Below are 9,313 nucleotides of genomic sequence, written 5' to 3' on the forward strand. Positions count from 1 at the left end.
TTTTCTAAAATACCATATGGTTGGAGTTGTGCAGTATGTAGCCCTTTCTAACTTCTTTCACTAATATGCATGTCAATTTCACCCATGTCTTTTCATGGTTTGATAGCTAATTTCTATTCAGCACTAAATAGTATTCCATTGTCTGAATATTCCCCAGCGTATCCATTTCCCTACTAAGAGATATCTTGGTTACTTCCAAGTGTAGGCAAATTATGAATAAAGTTTCAATAAAATATCCATGTGCAGAATTTTGTGTAGATGTGAGTTTTCTATACCTTTGGGTAAATAGTAATGGCATGCCTACTAGGTCAGAGGATAAGAATATATCTGTTCATGTAAGAAATTGCCAAACTATCTTCCGAAGTGCCTGTATCATTTTGTATTCCCAGCAGCAATGAATGAGTTTCGTTTGTTCCATATTCTTGTCAGCACTTGGTGTTGTCAATGTTCTAGATTTTGGCTATGTTCTAGATTACATACGCAGTGGTGTCCCATTGTTTTACTTTGCATTTCCCTGATAACAAAGGATGTGAAGCATTTTAAAAATATATTTATTTGTCATATATATTATATCTTCTTTGGTGAGGTGCCTGTTAAGATCTTTGGCCCGTTTTAAAATCAGATTGGCCAGGCATGGTAATTCACACCTGTAATCCTAGCACTTTGGGAGGCCGAGGTGGGAGGATTGCTTGAAGCCAGGAGTTTTAGACCAGCCTGGGCAACATGGTGAGACCCTGACTCTACAAAAAATAAAAAATAAAAAAAAAATAGCCAGACGTAGTGGTACTCACCTGTAGCCCCAGCTGCTAGGAAGGCTGAAGCAGGAGGATAGCTTGAGCCCAGGAGTTCAAGGCTACAATGAGCTATGATCGAGTTACTGCACTCCAGTCTGGGAAACAGCAAAATCTTGTCTCAATAATAAGGTTATTTTCTTATTGCTGAATTTTTTTTTTGAGTTGGATTCTCACTTTGTCATCCAGACTGGCACACTCACAGCCACCACAGCCTTGACTTGCTGGGCTCAGGCGATTCTTCTATCTCAGTCTTCCAAGTAGCTGGAACTACAGGCATGTGCCACCGTGCCCGGCTATTTTTTTTTTTTTTTTTTTTTGCAAAAGTAGGATTTATTGAGAGGACAGAAAAGCTCCCACAGTGGGAGGGGAACAGAGGGATTTGCCCTAATTTTTAAAATTTATTATAGAGATGCTGTCCAGGCTGGTCTCGAACCCCTGGGACTCAGGAAATCCTCTCACCTCACCCTCCCAAAGTGCTGGGATTACAGGCCCGAGCCACCGCACCTAGCTTATTGCTGAATTTTAAGAGTTCTTTGCATATTTTGAACAACAGTCCTTTATCAGATATGTTTTCTGCATATATTTTTCTCTCAGTGTGTGGCTTACCATTTCATTCTCTTGGCAGTGTCTTTTGCAGAGTAGAAAATTTTAAATTTAATGCTGTCCAATTTATTAATTTCTTCTTTCATGAACTACGCCTTTGGTATTATATCTAAAAAGTCATTGCCTAGCTCAAGGTTATCTAGACTTTCTCCTATGTTATCTTCTAAGAGTTTTATAGTTTTGCATTTTACATTTAGGTGTATGACCCCTTTTGAGTTAATTTTTATGAAGAGGATAAGGTCTGTGTCTACATTCTAATTTTTTGCATGTGAATGTCCAGTTGTCCCAGCATCATTTATTTCCCCACTGTACTGCCTTTGCTACTTTGTTAAAGATCAGCTATTTTCATACTTCTGGCCTATTCTCTTCCATTGATTTATATGTCTGTCTTTTCACCAGTGCCACACACTTGGGATTACTGTAGCTTTATAGTAAGTCTTCAATCAGGTAGTATCAGTTCTCAGACTTGTTCTTCTTCTCTTTTATCTGCTATTGTGCTTTTAATTGAACATTATATACCACTCAATTTTCTTTTCTTCCTTAACATACTAATTATACTTTTTTTCTTAAAACTTTTTTTAGTGGTTACCTTTGAGTTTTCAGTATACATTTACAACTAATCCAAATTCAATTTCAACAACACAATACTGTTTCATAAGTCATGCAAGTACCTTATAATAGCAAAATATTTCTAATTCCTGTCTTCTGACACTTGTATCATTGTTGCTATTAATTTAACTTACACATAAGCATGTGCACAAATACACACACTCATGCATTCCTATGCTTATTAAATTGAATACATTGTTGGCATTACTATTTTGAACAACCGTAATCTGTTAGGTCAATTAGGAATAAGAAAAACAAATGTTTTTTTGGTTTTTGAGTTGGAGTCTCACTCCTTCGCCCAGGCTGGAGTGCAGTGGCACGCACGCTCACGGCCACCCCAGCATCGACCTTCTGGGCTCCAGCGATCCTTCCTCCTCAGCTTTCCAAGTAGCCAGAACTACAGGTGTGCGCTACCATGTCCAGTTAATTTTTTTATTTATTGTAGAGACAAGGTCTCGCCAAGTTGCCCAGGCTGGTCTCAAACCCATGGGCTCAGGCAATCCACTCGCCTAGGCCTCCCAAAGTGCTGGGATTACAGGCTCTGGAGCCCGGCCAAAAAACGTTTTTATTTGCCTTCACTTATTCCTTCTGTAATGCTCTTTCATTCTTTATGACCTATGTTAATTTCCTTCTCGCTGAATAATTTCTTTTAACATTTCTCACAAAAGCAGATCTACTGGCAACAAATTCCCTCAATGTTTGTTTGTCTGAGAAAGTCATTATTTCTCCTTCACTTTTGAAAGATAATTTTACAGAATCTGGAATTCTAGGTTGGTGTTTTTTCTTCTCTCAACACTTTAAATATTTCACTCCATGCTCTTCTTGTTTGCATGGCATCTGAGGTGAAGTTAAATGTAATTCTTATCTTTGCTCTTCTATTGGTAGAATTTTTCCCCTCCTTCAGTCCTCTTTCAAGATTTTTTAAAAAGCTTTGATTTTCTGCAGTTTGAACATGGTATGTGTAGGCATAGTTGTTCGGGGGCATTTATTCTTCCTGGTATTCTCTGAGCTTCCTGGATCTGTGGTTTGGTGTCTAACATTAATTTAGGGGACTCAGTCATTATTGCTTCCAACATTTCTTCAGTTTCTTTCATTCTTTCTTCTCCTTATGATAGTCCTGTTGCACGTTATGTGCACCTTATGTGGCTAATTCACATGCCTTTAATCATCTGTTGTTTTTGTTTTTGTTGTTGTCATTTTTCTCTCTCTCTCTTTCCTTTCAGTTTTGACATTTCTACTGAGATATTCTCAAGCTCAGATAGTCTTTCCTTAACCATGTTCAGTCTACTAATAAGCTCATCAAAGGCATTCTTTGTTTTGTAACAAGGTGTCACTTTGCTGTCCAGGCTGGAGTACAGTGGCATGATAATAGCTCATTGCAACCTGAAACTGCACTCTCAAGTGATCCTCCAGCCTCAGCCCCCTGAGTAGCCAGGGCTAGGGGTATGTACTACCAAGCCAAGCTAATTTTTATTTTTATTTTTTGTAGTGACAGGGTCTCACTGTGTTGCCCAGACTTGTCTCAAACTCCTGGCCTCAAATGATCCTCCCACCTCAGCCTCTCAAAGCATTGAGATTACAGCGCGAGCCATTGTGCCCAACTGGCATTATTTATTTCTCCTACAGGTTTTTTGATCTTGCATTATAAAAACAAATTCTTTCTTAGCATTTCCATCTCTCTGGTTACATTATCCATATGTTTGTACACGTTGCCTTTTTTTCCCATTAGTTTCCTGAGCATATTAATTACAGCTGTTTTAAATTTGTGATCTGATAATTCCTACATCCCTGCATATCTGAGTCTGGTTTTGACGCTTGCTCTATCTCTTCAATTTGGGTGTTTTGCCCTCTAGTGTGCCTTGTAATTTTTTGTTAAAAGTCAGACATGAAATACTGGGTGAAAGAACACCAGTAAAAAAAACATTTAGGCCAGGCTCGGTGTCTCAGCCTGTAACCCCAGCACTTTGGGAGGCCAAGGCGAGTGGATTGCCTGAGCCCACGGTTCGAGACCAGCCCAGGTAACTTGGCGAGACCTCGTCTCTACAATAAAATAAAAAATAGTTGGGCGTGGTAGCACATGTCTGTAGTTCTGGCTACTCAGAAGGCTGAGGTGGAAGGATCACTGCAGCCCAGAAGGTCGACGCTGGGGTGGCCATGAGCATGAGTGCCACTGCATTCCAGTATGGGCAAAGGAGTGAGACTCCAACTAAAAAAAAAAAAAATACTGTTAGCTAAACAAAATTACAGCAATTTCATTTTAAAAAAAGAAACATTTAGTGATATGGTGATAAGCTGTGGGGGAAGAGGAGGTATTCTACAGTACTATGTTTGAGTTTCAGTCTTTTAATGAGCGGGCTGTGAACTTCACAAGTGCCTCTCAGTGGGAAAGGATGGCTGGAGGAGGCTGGAATTGTATATTTACCTCTCTCCAGTTTGGTTAGTCTCTGGCAAAATACCGATAGTCTAGGTTCTGATGAAACAGTTTCTCTTAACAGGATGCTTGTTAAGAGAATATTCTGAAGTATTTCAAAATGGCTACTGTTCTTTCTCTGTTGAAACCACAAAGGAATTTTTCTATGATTCTCACTGTGAAAACCTGGTAGAGCTCCGGGAGGTAAAATTCACGGATGGGTTGAATCTCCCTAGAGTTTTTAACTCACAGACGTGTCCACACTGAGCCTCCAACAACTTATCAGTTATAGTTCAGGTTTTCCTACCTCAGTACTGGTTCCCATGGAGGTGTCTGGCTGTGGGTTTCTGCCCTAGTAAGTTGTAATTCTCTGTACTCACCTCTTTGTCTCTTTGATTTTTGGAGCACTGATTTGCCTTGTGACCTTCCTTCTCTGATAGATCAGAGAAGAGTTGTTGATTTTTCAGTTTGTTCGGATTTTTACTTGTTGTTAGGATGAAGTGGCTACTTCTAAGCTCCTTGTATCCTGAACTGGAAATCTGTGTGCCTTCGTTTTTAAAGAAATTGCCCAAATTTCCATGTCCATGCCATTTCACATTCTTACTGGCATTGTATGAGAGTTCCTGTTATATTGCATCCTTGTCAAAGCTTTGTATTGCCAGCCTTTTAAATTTTAACAATTTTTTAGTTATAAAATAAGTGAGTTTTGAGGATCTGATTTAAGGCATGATGTCTAGAATTAATAATATTGTATTATATACTTGAAATTTCCTGAGAGTAAATCTTATATGTTCTCACCACCACCACACACAGACACACAGACACACAGACACACAGACACACACACACACACACACACACACACACACACACACACACACACAGGTAACCATGTGAGGTGAATGTGTTAATTAAAAGCCATTTTTTGAGCCAGGCTCGGTGGCTCAGCCTGTAATCCCGCGCCTTTGGGAGGCTGAGGTGAGTGGATTGCCTGAGCCCGCGGGTTCGAGACCCGCCTGGGCAGGCGAGACCTCATCTCTATGATAAATCAAAAAATCAGCTGGGCGTGGTAGCACATGCCTGTAATTCCGGCTACTCGGAAGGCTGAGGCGGAAGGATCGCCGGAGCCCCGCAGGTCGAGGCTGCGGTGGCTGGGAGCGGCCACTGCACTCCAGTCTGGGCGACAGAGTGAGACTCCAATTCAAAAAAAAAAAAAAGCCATTTTAAATTTTATCTAATAACTATTGTTGTTAAGCATTGGCCATTTATACATCTTCTTTTGTCAAGTGTGTTTTCAAATATTTACCTGTTTTTAAAAAGTGGGTTTTCTTTTTCTATTGAGTTGTTATACTTATTTCTGCTTTTTGTACACACGTTTTTTTGTCAGACATATGTATTATGAATGAGTTCTCCATTCTGTTGCATGATGTCAAAGTGCAAAGTTAAATTTTCATAAAGTCCAGATTGCCATTTTTTTCTTTAGCTTTTTTTTTTATGTGTCCTAAGAAATATATGCCTGTCTTAAGATTATAAAAACTTTTTCTATGTTTTCTTCCAGATATTTTTATTTTAGCTTTTATGTTTAGATATGTGATGTGATCTATTTTGAGTTAAATTTTGTACATGGTGTGAGGTAGGGGTAATTGATCAGTTTTTCTAAATTTATCAATATGGCTTTGTCCACATAATAAAATGATAGTTTTAGAAGACATGAAGGATTTAAATTTATAGAGATGAAAAGTAGAATAGCCATGACCAGGGGCTAGGGACTGAGGGGGAAGTGTAGAGTTATTGTTGAATAGGCACAAAGTTCCTATTTGGAATGATGAAAAAATTCTGGAAATAGATAATGATGATGGTTGCACAACAATGTAAATGTATTAAATGCCACTGAATGATACCTTAAAAATGGTTAACATGGTAAATTTTATGTATATTTTATTATCATTAAATACATGAATAAGAACTGAAGAAAGAAACAGAGAGAAAAAGGAAGGAAAAAAGAAAAGAAGGAAGGCAAACATCTGGGGGACATTTCTGTTTCCCAACATAGCAGCAAAACTTGGTGTTATAAAAATCTATTAAAAAAATAAACCAGCCAGTCTTCTGCCTTAGAAATGTGAATTCTCAACTGAATAAAGAAGTGTTTCGTTTTGTTTAATTTACATATTAATGCAATACAGAATGGTAGGAAGTAGATATGGGCGAAAATGCCACCAGCAGTAAACACTTGGTTAAAAAGTTGAACACAGGATGTCAATGTGAAGGGCATGAGGATGACAGATGAAGAGACATAAGGGCTGAGAAAATTCTGAGCCAGTTTATTTCAAAGATCTAAGGACAGACAGAAATATGTCAAAAGACAGACGGCAGCAGGTTAAGTGGGCTCCAGGATGAGACATGTCTTTGTTTAAAGTTCATTTGGATTGGTGTCAGTAGAACAGGGGTGACATGAAAGGCAGACAGACGCCAGCTGGGAAAGCGCCGATGTGGCCATCTATACTTTCCACAGGAAGGACAACTGGAGTGGATGCCGGTTTTCACGCCATTGCCGGGACAGTCCTGCAGCAAATTCACACACAGTCTTCAAAAGTCACACTGTACCAACTCTCTGTTTCTGCAGGCAACTTTGTTGAAGACTGGAGTGTTTTAAGTTTTTTGTCCTTAAAAGAAAAACAGCTTTGTTTATAATTGGCCAAGCAAGAACAAAGATTCTTCGATACTTATGGCATTGACTTTTCTTTTTGTTTTTGAGTTGGAGTCTCATTCTGTCGCCCAGACTGGAGTGCAGTGGCTGCTCCTGGCCACCGCAGCCTTGACTTGCTGGACTCCGGCGATCCTTCTACCTCAGCCTTCCAAGTAGCTGGAACTACAGGCGCGGGTCACTATGCCCAGCTTATTTATTTATTTATTATTTAATGTAGAGACGAGGTCTCACTAAGTTGCTCAGGTTGATCTTGAACCCCTGGGCTCAAGAAATCCTCTTGCCTCGGCCTCTCAAAGTGCTGGGATTACAGGTTTGAGCCACGGCGCCTGGCCATGGCATTTTCTTTTTCTTTTTTTTTTTTTGAGTTGGAGTCTCACTCTGTCACCCAGACTGGAGTACAGTGGCCGCTCCCAGCCACCGCAGCCTCGACCTGCCGGGCTCCGGCGATCCTTCCGCCTCAGCCTTCCAAGTAGCCAGAATTACAGGCATGCGCTACCACGCCCAGTTGATTTTTTGATTTATTGTAGAGATGAGATCTCGCTGTCCAGGCGGGTCTCGAACCCGCGGGCTCAGGCAATCCACTCATCTCAGCCTCCCAAAGGCGCGGGATTACAGGCTGAGCCACCGAGCCCAGCTGGCATTTTCTTTAAAGGCTGTCTATCTTATCTGCTGGCTCAAATTGGGGCAGAATACGTATGAAACCACACTTTTCCTGGTCGTACTGGCCTTCTCCTCTCTTGGTAACCATCTCCTACCCTTGACTGAACCATACTTCTCTCATCCTGCAGTTTTTCTGGTGGTTCAATCTACCTGGTACTCACTGAAAACTTAGAGAAAGAGTATGTAGATTAAGAAGTTGCAGGGAGTTGGGGTACACCTTGAAGAAGAGTGACTAAGAGGACAGAAGTCTCTGACATTAATGGCAGCTGAAGCACTGTTCTGAGAAGTCCCCCAAGACCCTCTCCGTGTGGGAGAGAAGTTGCAACCCTTTAGTCATATCTACCAGGGACAAGTGACAGGGATTGATGGTACTCAAAGCACCTGTTCGCCACTTGCAGACTGGGGCTAATCTTTTCACGAGTAACTTACCTTTCAGTTATAGTCACATCCAATTCATTTTTTTCTGGGGTCCAGTTCTATGCAAGTTGACTGTATTCATTCCCGAAGGCTGTCCTGACAGATTGCCACCAACTGGGTCGCTGAAAACACCAGACAGTTATTATCTTATGGTTCTGGAGGCTGGAAGTCTGAAATCAAGATGCCAGCAGGGTTGGTTCCTCCTGGGGGCCTGGAGGGCTATCTGTTCCAGGCCTCATGCTGAGCTTCTGCGGGTTGCTGCAGCAACTCTGGTCATTCCTGGGCTTGCAGCTACATCACTCCAAACTCTGTCTCCATCGTCCACAGCCTTCTTCCCTTGATACTTAACATCATTTTAAAAATAAGGACACCAGTCATAGTACATAAGAACTCCTCCTACTTCAGTCTGAACTCACCTTACTAATCGCATCTGCAAAACCCTATTTTCAAATAAGGTCATGTTCTGAGGTATTGGAGGTTCAGAGTCCAACACACTGTGGGGACACAATTCAACCCATGACTAGGACTTAAGCTGAAGTTTTCACTAAAACATGAAGTCACCATGGTGCAAAAACAGAATTGCTTTGAAATCCACCTCTTCTGTTCTCATAAAGAAAACGAGGACAATGAAGAGAAACACTGGATGTTAAACTGAGGACTATAGGTTTAAATATCCGTTCTTATTTATTTATTATTTATTGTAGAGACAAGGTCTCACCAAGTTACCTGGGCTGGTGTTTCTTGTGTTCCTGAAAACTGAAGGAAGAGTTTGCTCCAGACTCCTGGGTTCTGGGATTCACCCATGCATGGCCAGAAGGTGACTTGAAGATCCCTCTGTTTCCTGTGTCCATGGCTGGCCCCATGACAGAAATACACCACAGAAATTCTCTGTATTGCTGTTAGCACATTAGTTAATGTGAGAAAACACAAATGAAACAAAGTATTTCTGTAAATTCAAATGGGCCTGATCCAGAGTTTAAATTCACGAGGATGGGCCCGCTGTTCCTTGAAGTCCCTAATACGTCTGAGGTATTACTTTACTGAACCTCAGTGTATTTATCTGCTAAATGGGAGATGTTCCCTTCTAAAGAAAACTTACAGCTTCTTTCTGCT

At 40.7% G+C, this 9,313-nt stretch overlaps 1 long non-coding RNA gene across 1 annotated transcript; it reads right to left on the reverse strand.

Annotated features, from left to right (window-relative positions):
• Nucleotides 1-7,850: 7,850 nt before the first annotated feature.
• On the reverse strand, nucleotides 7,851-9,018 carry LOC110596622. Its single transcript, XR_002482591.1, has 3 exons — nucleotides 8,927-9,018; nucleotides 8,213-8,543; nucleotides 7,851-7,950 (listed from the first exon to the last, which is right to left on the reverse strand). It is a non-coding gene; the product is annotated as an uncharacterized LOC110596622 (long non-coding RNA).
• Nucleotides 9,019-9,313: the final 295 nt, after the last annotated feature.

The sequence above is a fragment of the Carlito syrichta genome, unplaced genomic scaffold, assembly GCF_000164805.1.
Source record: "Carlito syrichta isolate Samal-C Ts95f unplaced genomic scaffold, Tarsius_syrichta-2.0.1 Scaffold311717, whole genome shotgun sequence".
Taxonomy (NCBI): Eukaryota; Metazoa; Chordata; class Mammalia; order Primates; family Tarsiidae; genus Carlito; species Carlito syrichta.